General features: G+C 36.6%; 1 long non-coding RNA gene across 1 annotated transcript; it reads right to left on the bottom strand.

Moving 5' to 3' along the window:
* Window positions 1-193: 193 nt before the first annotated feature.
* Window positions 194-1959, bottom strand: LOC149498722 (uncharacterized). Its single transcript, XR_016318478.1, has 2 exons — window positions 1808-1959; window positions 194-383 (listed from the first exon to the last, which is right to left on the bottom strand). It is a non-coding gene; the product is annotated as an uncharacterized LOC149498722 (long non-coding RNA).
* Between the last annotated feature and the right edge of the window lie 13866 nt (window positions 1960-15825).

The raw sequence follows: 15825 nt of genomic DNA, 5'->3' as shown, positions 1-15825 counted from the left end.
GTACATATACTGACTTATGCATTCAAGCCCGGGGAAATTAAACCTAGGGCTCTGATACCAAAATTTGTAACACCCCTTCCCGGTCCACCCGATAACCCGAATGAACCGAGTCGAGATGTTACAAAACTGGTTGACTGTATGGTCTGACATGCTGAAAACATACTGTATATTGAATATCATAACATGCTGGTACTGTTTCCAAAAATAATGTAATTTATATTTACAAAACATGATACAAGTTTACAAAATGAAATGGGCCCAACTGTGTGCCCTGTACATGCCATAAAAAGAAAAACAAAATGAGTTTCTACCCTGAAGACCGAGTCTTCTACAGATGAACTGCAGCAGTTGTACGCGGACTCTCTATGGACCAGTCTCAAAACCTGCGAGTTAAACAGGTAACTCGCTGAGCAAATAATGCTCAGTGGATATCTCAACAATTAAAGAAACAATTAAACACATACATATATAGAAAGAACCATGGAAACATATATGGCACATATAAGCTCACACATTATGATACTTTCATGATATCTTGATTACCTTTTGTACTGTTTATAATCCTGTATAATTCATGAAATGTTATGTCAAGATATCTGAATGGCTCCATAAGGTTATAGTGAAACCGAAGTGATAAGATAAACTGTATGAAACTGGGTAAAACTGTATGCTATAGGCCCCTAACCGGATTCGCCTATGCCAATATTGTCCGTTTTGGTGCCCCTAACCGGATTCGCACCGCACGGTTTAATCATATCCACTCAACGGCCTGTAGCCGGAGTCCCAAACTGTATGGGGCGCAGATCTGCTATTCTATGTCACGACATAGCCTTATCTACATGGTTTCTACCTAACCTCAATGGAGCTTAAGATTAGCATGTCAACAATGTAACACAATAGCACATAAATGGTTTCACAACGTCATCGTTCATCATATTGATTTGATTTCACATCGTATGAATGCTTGTATGTTGATTTAATCCATGTTCTTATGTTGTATTTTTGTTGTAAAATGATTGGATGCATGTATGTTGAGCAAAGGAATGTGATTACATAGCAAATGAAAGGCAAAAGAGTGTCACAGCACAAGTCGCGACCGCGTATGTGAAAGTCGCGAGCGCGACTTGTGCATCCTGAGAGTCAGTGTGTTTCTGGCTGAAGTCGCGACCGCGCAGCACAAGTCGCGAGCGCGAGATGAAGTCGCGAGCGCGCTTGTGTGATTCGCGAGCGTGAGATGCGCACACTGAGAGTCAGAGAGCTTCTGGCCAAAGTCGCGACCGCGCATGTGAAAGTCGCGAGCGCGAGTTGTGCCATTTGAGAGTCAGAGAGTTTTTGGCCAAAGTCGCGACCGCGCATGTGATCCTCGCGAGCGCGAGTTGTGCAATTGAGAGTCAGAGAGCTACCTGACTCAAGTCGCGAGCGCGCAATAGGAAATCGCGAGCGCGACTTGCTTTCCAGTATGCGCGAGCGCGCGACGTGATTCTGTGCAGTCTGTATTCTTTTGGCCATAACTCTCAATATACAACTTCAAATTAAATGATTCAAAAGCCCATGTAAAGCTAACACAGAAAGGAACAAATAACTCTTCTATGACAATTCCTAATTCCATCATTATATGGGTTCAAAATCAAGATGAAGTTGCTGGTAACATTTCCAGCAAACTCTGTTTCCGCTTCATATATTCATCCCCTGTTTTCACATCATTTCCAGTACTTCCACCCAACAACAAGCAACATATCATCTCATGAGCAACACTCCACACAATTTTTCATGCAAAGAACATGGGAAATAACAAGAGATATCAAACCTGTCTTGCCACAAAGCTGGGGCTCTGTTTTAACTTCTCTTTTCTGCTACCTTTGAACTTTCTTCTCCTATACACAAGAATTCTCATAACTCATCTCCAATATAACTCAATTAAAGAGTGGATAACATATAACTTCAAGGAATTCTACTTACTTGGAGTGGACTTACTGCGTAACTTGCATGAAAAGTGCAAGGAAATGGAAGGGAAACGTAAGAAGAAAATGAAAAACGTGAAAATAGGAAAGTGAAAATGATAGGAACGGGTAGACTCTAGAAAAAGTGATTTGGCTGTGTAACATATCTACTTGGTACCTCAAGTGTACAAAGACACAACTTAATACCCACACTGTATGTTTGGCTGCAAACAAGGCCTAAACTTTCCATGCAAATAAGTCCACTTATCATCCATTCTACCCCAACCAGGTTTGGTTCAACCCGACTCAACTCAAGAGGATGTTACAAATTTAATTTCAATTTGAATACCCATTTAGTTCCAATTACTTGCTTATTCAATGGTCTAGGAACTAAAATCCATGTTTCGTTCTTCATAATCATCTTCAACTCCTCCTCCATGGCAGCTCTCCACTCAGGCAATTTTAAGGCTTCATCCACCTGAGTTGGTTCAAGTGAGACAACATTACATCTGCTGTAAATTTCCTCTAGGGATCTAGTTCCTCTAATTGCATAATCATCTTCATTTGATTCTTCTTCATTGTCAACTGGAAGTTCTTGCTCTTGCTGAAAATCAAGAATTGATTTAGAATTTTCTGGTTCCATTTTACTCCAATCCCATTCACCTTTCTCATCGAATTTGACACTCCTGCTGACATACACCTGTTTAGTAACAGGATTCAAAATTCTGTAGGCTTTGGATTCACTGCTGTAGCCTACTAAAATTCCTTTTTCAGGTCGTTGATCCAATTTCCCTCTTTTTGCATTTGGAATAAATGAATAACATATGCTTCCAAAGATTTTGAGATGACCAACCGATGGTGTAACTCCAAACCAGCTTTCGAAAGGAGTTTTTCCATCAATAGCTTTGGTTGGAAGCCGATTTTGAAGATATACAGCAGTGTTTACAGCTTCAGCCCAAAGAACTTTGGGTAGATTTTTCTCAAACAAGAGACATCTCGCCATATTCATCACAGATCGATTCTTTCTTTCACTTACACCATTTTGTTGAGGTGTGTAAGCTACTGTTAATTGATGGTGAATGCCAGCTTCTTGCAAATATTGCTTGAATTGATTGGATGTAAATTCAGCCCCATTATCAGATCTTAAAATCTTGATTGGGGAGCCAGCTTGATTCTCTACCATTGATTTAAACTTCAAGAACATTTTGAAAACTTCAGATTTGAATTGGAGGAAATATACCCAGCAGAATCTGGTGTAGTCATCAATAAACAATAGAAAATACTTGCTGCCATTGTAAGATGAGACACTCATAGGGCCACACACATCAGTGTGTATTAATTCAAGTTTCATAGAAGCTCTCCATGCTTGATCAGATGGAAATGGTGTTTGGCTGAGTTTGCCTAACTGACATATTTCACATATACTGCTGTCTTCTTCAACTATAGATGGCAAATCAGCAACTAACTTCTTGGATTGTAGCAATTTTAATGAATTGAGATTGGTGTGACCAAGTCTCTTATGCCACAAATCAGATTCTTCTTTATGACTCAAGCAAGATTCTTCTTTGAAGTCTCTTAAATTTAGAGGAAAGCTTCTCCGTTTCATTTTGACAGCAAATAACTTTGAGCCAGAAGGATCACTTATTTCACAAGTTTTATCTTTAAATAGCAAACTGTAATTCTTATCCAGCAATTGACCAACCGAAAACAAGCTTTGATTTAGTTCCGGTACGTAAAGAACATCGGAAACAAGCTTTGTACCTGAAGGAGTTTGTACAATCACATCTCCTTTGCCTTTGACATCAACAAGCCTACCATCTCCAAGTCTGACTTTTGAAGAATAGGTTGTATCCAAGCTATCGAAATTCACCAAGTTTGGTGTCATGTGGTTAGTGCAGCCACTATCAACAAGCCATGCTTCTTTAGCTTCAATTGAGACACCACATTTTTCAATTTCATTTACTGCAAATAGTTGTTCTTCATACTTTTCAGAATTTTCGGTGACTTGTGCATGATGATGGGCTTGTGTTTGCTGATTCTGGTTTGTAGAACAAACTTTCTCGGTGTGACCAAATTGCTTACACACCTTACATTGAGCTGCAGGTCTGAACCAGCAGTAGTTCTCAGTGTGGTTTGTTTTTTTTGCAATGTGGACAAGGTGGAAATCTGTCCTTCCTCCAATTTTTTCTGAAATTCTTCTTCATTTTTGGTTTTCTGTCAGTTTGCTGGCCTCTTGAACCTCCTTCTTGCATTTTTGTTTTATGAGTCACAACAAGAGCCTTCTCTCCAATGGTTTCTTCTTCCCTATAAGCTTTTCTTTGTTCTACAGCTTGTAGAGCATTTGAAAGCACATTCAAGGATATTTGTGACATGTGCCAAGTTTCTTCAAGAGAAGAAATCTTGGCTTCAAATTTTTCAGGGAGAGTCACCATAACTTTCTCCACAATTCTCTTCTCTTCTAACTCTTCTCCCAGCAATCGAATTTGGTTTACAATTTTCATAACTCTATTAACATAATCTTTCACCTTTTCATTTTCCTTCATTTTCAACATTTCAAATTCTTTTCTTAAATTGAATATCTGCATCTGTCTAGTTTTTTCAGATCCATGATACTCAATTTTTAACTTCTCCCAAGCTTCATGTGCTGTCTCACATGTCATAATCTTGGTGAAGATAGGATCTGCAACAGCTGCATGGATATAGGACAGAACTTTTGGAGCCTTAGCAACCTCTTCTTCATGTTGTCTAATCTGCTGAAGGGTTGGATTTTGATTAAGAGGTGGAGGTACTCTGTTTTCCTCCACATACTGCCATAATGCAAGCCCCTTGAAATAAACTCTCATCTTCACAGCCCAAACATGATAGTTTTCCCCATTAAAATGAGGTGGTGAAAGAGACATGCTGCTGGAAGCCATTTGAGGAAAAGCAAATAAACAGAAAAACTTCACAAATTCTGGTTTATTTGGTGGCTTTCTCTATGACTTTCACTCAAACACACACACATCCCTTTGAGATCAAGGTTGCTCTGATACCACTTGTTGGTTTAGAAGAGCAGAAAATTAAGGAAGAGAAGGAAATTCTGCAGAAAAAGAAAAAGTTGCAGATTTTGTGAGTGTGAAGAAAACAATTAATTTCTTATTAATTCCATTACAGCATAATGTAAACATTTATAGTAGAGCTAGTCTAAAGTTTGTTCACCAACCTTCCATAAGTCAAGGAAGGTTGTTCACCAAACCTACCTAAAAGCAAGGTAGTTCACCTACCTCTTGATTTCAACAAAATACAACAAAATCTAAATGACTTTAACAAAATACCTCCAAAAATTGTCAACAACACTTGCATCAATAGCTGTAGCTGTAACTTTAACAGCCTTGATAATCATAGCAGGGTTTGGCAGTTTAATCCGTGTGAATTTTGTTAGAATATCAGATTGCACAAAAGAAAAACCAACAGAAATTTTGAGAACAACACACCAGAATAGAGGAAGAAGTTTGCTTCTATTATTATTCTGCATAGTTACCTCTAAAATACACAGCAATATATATATAAGAATTAACAGTAATCTGTTACAACAGATTTGTTCCATATCTGCACTAACAGCAATTACTCCTACGAAATAGGCACTAACTATTGACCAAGCAATAATAAGAAAAAATAAATAAAACAAATTTAAAACAAGTTTAACTACTACAATCACCCCCTTAAACTTGTTTAACACCAATTCTATCTCTCAGCTCATTGAACCTCTGCCGTGCTAACGACTTTGTTAACAAATCAGCAACCTGTACTTCAGTCTTTACATATTCAAGCTGTATATCTCCATGTTGAACACAATCACGAATAAAATGAAATCTTGTGTCAATATGCTTGCTCCTATCGTGAAAAACCGGATTATTGGCTAGTGATATAGCTGATTTGTTGTCAACCTTCAACACTGGTTTGACTTTATCATCACCTCCCAATTCTGCAATTATCTTTGTCAGCCATATCCCTTGACAAGCTCCACCTGTTGCTGCTATGTACTCGGCTTCACAAGAAGACAACGCAACAATTCTCTGCTTGTGTGAGATCCATGTGATTGGACTTTCTGCAAAGAAAAAAATAATCCCTGAAGTACTCTTCCTGTCATCCGTATCTCCTACAAGGTCACTAGCACTAAAGCCTACAAGTTCTTCTTTTTCTTGATTCTTTTTGTAGACAATTCCCATTCCAATAGTGCCTCTCACATACCTCAGTATCTATTTCACAGCATTCATATGTGTCACCGTTGGTGTGTCCATGTATCGGCTGACAACACCAACGGAGTATCCAAGATCAGGACGTGTGTTTACCAAGTACCTCAAGCTGCCAATAATTCTTCTGTATTCAGTGGCATCAACAAATGGTTCACCATCTTGTTTTTTTAGCTTACATTTCGGCTCCATTGGAACACGGCTGCTGTTGCAATTTAGCATCCCTGTTTTTTCAAGAATCTTGCTCGCATAACCTGCTTGACAAAGAGATATACAATCTGGAGTTTGTTTTACCTCAATCCCAAGATAATAACTCAGCAGCCCCAAGTCACTCATCTCGAACATCCTCATCATCTCTTGTTTAAAACTTTCAATATGTTTTCCATTTGAGCCGGTGAGAATTAAGTCGTCGACATAAACTCCCACAACAGTAATGTCATCCTCTTCCTTTTTCATATAAAGAGCATGCTCAAAAGGACACCTATGAAAACCAAATGACTTTAAGCTATGATCTAACTTGGTGTTCCAGGCCCTAGGTGCCTGTTTTAAGCCGTATAATGCCTTGTGTAACCGCAGGACTTTTTGTGGATTTGTTTTGTCGACAAAACCATCTGGCTGACTCACATACACCTCTTCTTCTAACTCTCCGTTTAAGAACGCAGTCTTCACATCCAGGTGGTGAACTTTCCACTGTTTTTGAGCTGCATAAGCAAGAATAGTTCTAACAGTTTCTATTCTTGCTACAGGAGCAAAAACTTCCTTATAATCAACACCATATTTCTGCACATAGCCCTTCGCCACCAAACGGGCTTTGTGTTTAATAATCTTGCCGTTTGGATCCTTCTTCAATTTGAAGACCCATTTGAGTCCCACTGCTCTTTGATTCTTCGGCAAATCAAAGAGTTCCCAGGTTCCATTCTTTTGAATTGAATCAATTTCAGACTCCATCGCACGTCTCCAGTTTTTGTCACCAACTGCTTCTTCGTATCGTGTTGGTTCCTCCATTGATAAGAAACACAACCCGACTTCTTCATCCACTTCTCTGGTCTCATTGTAAATTTCTTGCAATGATCGAAATTTTCGTGGTGGAGTTGAACTCGAATCTGAACCTGTACCTGTAGTGTTCGAAGAAGATGACTGAATTAGAGGGTAATTAATTTCTGAATTTGGTATACTTGAAGAAGAGGATGGCGTAGATGGAGTGCGAAACGCATCCACTGCTTCGGGTATACCAGCACCCCCAAATTCTTTTACTTGTACTATAAATGTTTCAGTACAATCAGATTCGTCTTTTTGTTTGTTGTTCTGCCATGGCCAGCTTGCTCCTTCTTCGAAAACTACATCTCTACTAATAAGAACTTTCCCCTTTCTAGGATCAAACACCCTGTACGCCTTTGAACCTTCTTCGTAACCTAGCAATATTCCCTTTAAGCTCCTGTCTTCAAGCTTCGTTTGACGAGATGACACGACCTTGATATGAACAAGGCATCCAAATACACGCAGATGTTGTATATTTGGTATCTTATCATACTAAGCCTGGTAGGGTGTCATTCCTTCAACACTCTTGGTTGGGCATCTGTTCAATAAAAACACAGAGGTTCTTACCGCCTCACCCCACAAATTTGCTGGCACATTTTTGCTTTTCATAATGCTTCGTGTCATCTCCATAACAGTTTGATTTCTCCTTTCTACGACTTCGTTCTGCTGTGGGGAATATGGCGCTGTCAATTGTCTTTTGATCCCTTCATCACAAAATTTTTTGAATTCGGTTGAGAGAAACTCTCCCCCTCGATCTGTTCTGAAACACTTCAGTTTCTTTTCTGTTTCAATTTCAGCTGTCTTCTTAAATTTCTTAAACGCTTCGAAAGCCTCATGTTTGCCTTTCAACAAGAAAATCCACATGTATCGTGAATAATCGTCAACTAGAAGCAAAAAGAATTTGTTACCTCCTGGAGTTGTTGGCGTAATTGGGCCGCAGAGATCTCCATACACCAATTCAAGTTTTTCTTTTGCTCTATACATCGTAGCATGTGGAAAGGCTTTCCGATGTTGTTTCCCCACAGTACAACCATCACAGATTTGATTTGGGAGCGAGATGTCTGGTAAGCCTTGTACCATTTTTTCTTTGCAAAACAATGTGTACGAGTTAGTGGCATGAAAAGGCCAACTATGAAACAAGTTTTAGAAGAGCTTGGCAGATTGAGAAAATTGCATGAGAGATCAGGGGATTATCATCAAAATAGTGAAGAGACTGAACATTTGTTAGGTCAATCATCTTACCGTTCCATTGACATTGGAACTGCAAAGTTGAACTGAAAAAAAAGGATCGATAAATTTCAGATTCTGTAAAAATCAGTGCTTCGATTTAATGGAGGCTCAAAATGAGGAACTTCTCATGTATTCCAGAAAAGTTGTTTAATTACAACAATAAGTTTGCTATATATACTACTGAGATAGCTGTACAAGTAAACCTAAAAACTATCCTGACCCTTAGATTAAAAGAAAAGAATATACAAGAATAATTCCTAAAATGCTAGCTGTAATTTATTTGTAACCAGTAAATGCTAACAGAGCATGTACTGGTATTGATGAGCTGTATCAACTGAAATAAGACAAAGCAAGGTGGAAAATGGATGTTTTGGCATTGGTGGTAGTTATTTAGAAAGAAGAAAAAGATGAGTGATGTTGGTATATTTTTCACACCCCCCTCAAGATGGAGTTGGGGAGAAATCTGCCAAACCCATCTTGGAGAGGATGTGGTTAAATAAAGGAGAATGGAGGGGTTTAGTGAGGATGTCAGCTATTTGATTTTTGGTGTTTATGTGAGTAGGAAGGATAAATCCAGCTTGTAACTGATTCCTCACAAGATGGCAATCAATATCAATATGTTTGGTTCTCTCATGGAAAACTGGATTTTGGGCAATGTGTAAAGCAGCACTGTTATCACAATATAAGGGTATGGGAAGAGTTAATGGAATCTGGAGGTCTTTTAAGATGTATGAAAGCTATATTAATTCACAAACAGTAACTGCTAAAGCTCTATACTCTGATTCTGCAGAACTTCTACTGACAGTGCTTTGTTTCTTTGATTTCCAAGAGATCAAAGCATTTCCAAGAAAGACACAATACCCAGTTGTTGATTTTCTGGTCAGTGGGCATGATGCCCAATCAGCATCACAGTATGCAGTTAACTTGAAATCATTGGTTGCAGGGAAGAACAAGCCTTTTGAAGGAGTACCTTTCAAGTATTTCAAGACATGCAATGCTGCCTTGTAGTGTTGCTCACAAGGTCTTTGCATAAATTGGCTAAGTTGTTGCACTGCATGTGTTATGTCAGGTCTAGTTAAATTCAAATATAGCAGCCTCCCAATTATTCTTCTATATTGTTCAACATCTTCAAGGTAAGGTCCCATTTCTACAGTTAATTTGAGTCCTTGAATTGCTGGAGTGTTGACTGTTTTTGCATTTGAAAGTCCTGCATCATGAATCATGTCCAGAATATATTTGTGCTGAGTGACTATAATCCCATGTTCTGACCTTGCTATTTCCAAACCAAGGAAATATTTTGCATGGCCTAAGTCTTTAATTGTGAACTCTTTATGAAGGAAGAACTTAACTTCTCCTATAAGAAACTCATTTTCACTTGCTAAAAGCAAATCATCAACATAAACTAACAACATTATAAAGTCTGAACCTGCGCCTTTTGTAAACAAACAATGATCATTCATGGATTGTGTAAATCCAAACTGATTGAGCTTTGCTGTCAGCTCTTTGTTCCATTGCCTACCAGCCTGTTTAAGGCCATAGATTGATTTTTTGAGCTTGCAAACCTGTCCTTGTTCAGCCTTGTTATAGCCAGGGGGAGGTGTCATATACAATTCTTCATCCAAGGATCCATGCAAATATGCATTATTAATGTCTAATTGCAAGATGGGCCAATTATATGCAGCTGCTATAGCCAAAAACAATCTGACAGTCACAAGTTTAGCTACTGGTGAGAAATTCTCAGTATAATCAAGCCCTAGCTGCTGGTTATATCCCTTTGCTACAAGCCTTGCCTTGTACCTATCCACCTCCCCATTTGGTTTATATTTAATCCTATAAACCCATTTACATCCAATTACTCTTTTTCCCTTTGGCAATGAAGTAACAGTCCAGGTTTTGTTATTTTCTAATGCAGTTATCTCCATTTGCATAGCTTTAATCCAATTTTGATAATGTTTTGCCTTATTATAAGTTGATGGTTCATGGAGTTGCTGAATCTGTTTTTGGAAGGTATAATAGGCTGCAGATAAGGTAAATTTGGGAAAGGTGCTATCAAATGGTAAATCATGCATGTTTGAGGTAGACTCTGCAGTAGAGTCATCATTGCTATTGTTTTGAACAAATGAAACATAATCTTGCATCCAGATTGGCCTATTTACAATTCTAGTTGACCTCCTAGGTATCATTTCTGTAAATTGACTATCAGAGCTACTATTTTGCAAAGGAATTGTGACAGGAAACATGGGTTCTGATTGGTTACTGGTATTGGCTTCAGTCTGGTCATTGGTGTTTTCAGTTGTTTCTGGTTGTGGGTTTTGAAATTGGTGCTCAGGTGTTGGTGTTGGTTCTGTGTCATAAAGGTTTTGGGTGATATCAATGTTGGTTGGTAAAGGACAGTCATTTGGTTCAATGGAGTAATGTTCTTTATAAGGAAAAAATGCTTCATGGAATATTACATCTCTAGATGTAATTATGCATTTGTTTTTGAGGTCATACAATCTATATGCCTTTTGATCATTTGCATATCCCAATAATGCACACTTAATAGCTCTAGGATCGAATTTGTCTTTATGGGGTGTTACATGGGTAGCATAACACAGACACCCGATGATTCTTAAATGAGAAAGGTCAAGTTTCTGTTTGTGTAAGGCTTCAAAGGGTCATTTCCAGTTTAAGGTTTGTGAAGGTATTCTGTTGGATATATGGGTTGCAGCTAACAGCAGCTCTGACCAAAAACATTTTGGAAGACTTGACTGGAACATTAAAGACCTAGCAACTTGCAGTAACGTTTTATACTTTCTTTCCACAATGCCGTTCTACTGTGGGCTATAGGCACAAGACTTTTGGTGATGGATCCCTTTAGAAGTGAATAGATCATGACATTTGACATTCATATATTCTGTTCCATTATCAGATCTAATGGACTTAATCTTCTTACTAAATTGTGTCTCTATCAGATTTAAGAAATTGACAATAACATTATGAACCTGAGTTTTATCCTTAATCATATAAGTCCATGTGTATCTACTATGATCATCAACAATAGTGACCATGTAGATAGCACCTGTGATGGATTTAATTCTATAAGGTCCCCATAAATCAATGTGAACCAAATCAAAAGGTAATGGAGATAAATGATTAGAAGGATAGAAAGGCAGTCTCTGCTGCTTGGATAAATGACAAACATCACAGACTAACTCATTTACATTGTCAATATCTTTTACATTTGAATGATTTAACCTTTGAACAGATAAATGTCCTAATCTGAAATGCCACAATGTGGACTTGTTCATTCTTTGAACTTGATTTACATGATTAACTTTTGACATTGGCTTAACGAAGAAAGAACTTTGACTCAAGATATATAGACCCTCCGACACTTTTCCAATAGCAATGATATCCCTACTCAGCAAATCCTGCAAAATGCAATAGTTTGGATATAAGTGGGCTGATGTATTGCAAGTTTTGGTTAATTTTGTCACTGAGATAAGGTTACAATCAAAACTTGGTAAAAACAAGGTATCGATCAAGTGGATTCTACCACTAAGTTTAATCTTTCCAAAATGAGTTACTGTTTTAAAGGTTCCATCAGGCAATCTTACTGTTTTTGGGTTCCCAAGTTTATGTATAGTCTCAAAGAATGAAGAATTACCAGTCATATGGTCTGTACATCCAGAATCAACAACCCATTTACCAGTTTCCTTGCAATTCAGTCTAACATAATCAAAAGTAGAAGTTGTACCTGCAAATGAGACAGTGTTGGCTGCTGCACTCTGTTGTTGTGGATTCTTCTTCAAATTCATATCCCAATGATCTTCATTTGAAGATGCTCCTCCTGCATGATTCATTTCAAGTGGACTGTCAAAATCTCTAGTCACAGCATTTGCCTTTGCATTTGCAGCCTTTCTTTTCTGCCTTAAGTCTTCCCACCAATCTGGATATCCTATAATTTTGAAGCAGCTTGCTCTAGTGTGACCTGAAGTTTTGCAGTTTGTACAGTATTGATCTTCTTTCTTTCCAGAATTCCTCCTTGAACTTTCATATATATTTGTCCTCCTTTGTGTCTGTACTGCCATTGCAGCTGGTATCTCTATAATTTCATTGGTAGATAGCTGAATCTCTTTCTGTTTGGCAACACTGAATATCATGGAGTATGCTTTACTGATTGATGGCAGAGGCTCCATCATCAAAATTTGGTTTCTGGTGGTTTCATAAGTATCATTTAAACCCATTAAAAACTGAATCAATCTATCATTGCTTTCCATATCAGACATGGCTGATGATGCCTCACAAGTGCAAACTGGCAGTTGTTTAAGACAGTGAAGTTCATCCCATAACTTCTTCATTTTAGCATAATAGTCGACAACTGTTAGATTTCCTTGAGATAAATTGCAAATGGCCTTCTGAACTTGGTAAAGTAATGGTCCATTACTTTCACCAAACCTATGATGTATTTCATCCCATAAATCCTTGGCTGAATCAGAATATAGGAAGGTTTCCACAACATTTTTGGCAATAGAATTTAAAATCCAAGAAATAACCATGCTATCTACTTTCATCCATTTGTCATACAGAGGAGATCCAAATGCAGGTCTAGCACAAGTTCCATTTATGAATCCCAGCTTATCTTTAGCCCTAAGAGCTATAATCATCGACCTTTTCCATGACATATAATTTAAGCCAGTTAACTGAACACTTACCAATGAAAGGTTTGGGTGATCTGAGTTATCAAGATTTAGAGCTTCCTCCATGGCAGTGTTTGCTTGGCTCTGTATTTGTCTTGCTGCCTTTGTGTTTTCTATGTCAGTTGGGTCAACCATGGTGGTTTAAAAGCATTGCAAAACCTGCTCTGATACCATGAAAAAAAAGGATCGATAAATTTCAGATTCTGTAAAAATCAGTGCTTCGATTTAATGGAGGCTCAAAATGAGGAATTTCTCATGTATTCCAGAAAAGTTGTTTAATTACAACAATAAGTTTGCTATATATACTACTGAGATAGCTGTACAAGTAAACTTAAAAACTATCCTGACCCTTAGATTAAAAGAAAAGAATATACAAGAATAATTCCTAAAATGCTAGCTGTAATTTATTTGTAACCAGTAAGATGCTAACAGAGCATGTACTGGTATTGATGAGCTGTATCAACTGAAATAAGACAAAGCAAGGTGGAAAATGGATGATTTGGCATTGGTGGTAGTTATTTAGAAAGAAGAAAAAGATGAGTGATGTTGGTATATTTTTCATGAACCAACAAGAAGTCCTTAGCCTGACAACGTTCGATGTCGAGTACTCTACTGGTAGCATTTGAAGACTCACCAATCATCCAAGGAGCATAATGAAATTTAATGTTAGTTGTCAATGGGTGTTTATGTCCTTAATCCTAGGAATGTTGTCTCAATAAGGAAAAAAAAAAAAAATTGTCTTTAGACGTTGCATTAAGTTAAATATTGTAAAATAATCATAATTTGGTAAAACTTTGAAAGTCATATTGTTAAGTTATGGCATTTTTCCCTTATTTGGTAAAGGAGGGAAAATATTAAAGAAATTAAGGGTGTGTTTACTTACATAAAACAGTTTCCTATTTTCTATTTTCTGTTTTTTAATAAAACAGTTTTTTTATAAAATGAAAACTAGAAAACAGAAAATGAAAATTGTGTTCACTTGATAATAATAAAAAATTGTATTTTAATATAACTTAACAAATATTATTTATAACTTTCATAATTAAAAGTAATAAAACATTATAAAATAAATTTAGAAATTTGGTATGTAAAAGTTTTGGAATTTTTACCATTGATTATTTATAATAATAATATCATTTTTTATCATTTTGTAAAATTTTTTAAAAATAAAGGATATAATATATTAATAATAATGAAATTATTTATTTATTAAAGCATAATATAAAATTTTATTTTACTTAAATATTTTCATTTTTTCAAATAAAAATATTTTATAGAAAAAATTATTTATAGATATTATAATTTTAATTATGAAAATGTCATTTTAAAAAAAAAGTGGAAAGCACGGCTCCGGAGCAGGACTAATTACAAGACTTCTTAGACCAAAAGGGTATACCTTTGAAATTTTGGCGTGGAAGGTTCAGCGTAATATGACCCGAGCAAGATTTCAATGCCTCGTACAGGTCAATAAACGAAATATTATAGTTTCAAAATATCATGCCAAGCAACAAAAAGAGAGATATTAGGTCAAAATTGTTAAACTCTTCCAAAGTGACACTGATTTTAGGGATCAATTTATGTTGTGTATATAATTCTTAATGAGGCATCAAGCAGGTCAGATAAGCATGTCTGATAGAGCACAAGACTCTAGAATATCACTTAGAAAATCCTATACGAGCTGGTCATAAGACGTACAGAAGATATCAGCTCTTGGGCAAGACTTGTTACATGGCTTCTTAGACCAAAGGGGTATACCTTTAAATATTTTGGCTGGAAGCTCTGGTATGAAATGGCCTGAGCAAGATTTCAATGCTTCCTACAGGTTAATAGACGAAGTATTATAGTTTCAAAATGTTGTGCCAAGCAATAGACAGAAAAATATTGGGTCAAAATTGTTGAATGTTTTCAGAGTGGTACAGATTTTGCATATGCAATTCATGTTGATTTAGGGATTCCTATTCAATCCATGTCATGTCCAACATGTTTTTATTTCTAAACCATGAATTATGTATGTAAAAGATTGGAAGATTGGGTTGAGTAAAAAAATTATTAACTCATTTTATCCATTATGGATATTTTGACTCAATAAACTCGATTTAATCTTGATCTTGTGCAACCCAAATAAATACACTAATTTATACATTCAAATGGACTGCATCTCTACGAATTTAAACTCTGAGGTAGGAATTTAAAATTTAGGCCCTTCAATCGGGAGGACTTTAGAAAATTCTATATATAAATATATGGTGATACAAAATGTTTTTCTTTGTGTTAATATAGTTTGACAACATAATAGTTACACTTAATAACATTAAGATTTCATGGAATTTTTGTTGATCCGTTCCTGCTCGTCTCCTATTAATAACAATAATAACAACATTAACAACATAATTTATAATTTATTAATAACAATAATAACAACATTAACAACATAATTTATAATTTCATGCATAACCTGGCACACAAGTTTTCTTCTTGCCGCCTCCAACTGCCATTCCCAGACCCTATATTAATCAACCACCTCCAAGTTCACCAAATATATTAAACAGCTATCTGCTTTGACAACACATACCAATTAATTATATTAAATCTCATTAATCAGTAATTGACAACAAATGACATTAAAATTTCAAATTTCTTACTATTGTTTCTTGCAAGAAAGGGACTTCGTGTGAAGCGGGCACAAATTACTTGCCTACTTGG

Source organism: Jatropha curcas, chromosome 1 (assembly GCF_041381405.1).
Source record: "Jatropha curcas cultivar XTBG-Jc1 chromosome 1, XTBG_Jcur_1.0, whole genome shotgun sequence".
NCBI classification, from domain to species: Eukaryota; Viridiplantae; Streptophyta; class Magnoliopsida; order Malpighiales; family Euphorbiaceae; genus Jatropha; species Jatropha curcas.
Note: the sequence above shows the minus strand (reverse complement) of the source record. Positions and strands in the feature narration are given on the sequence as shown.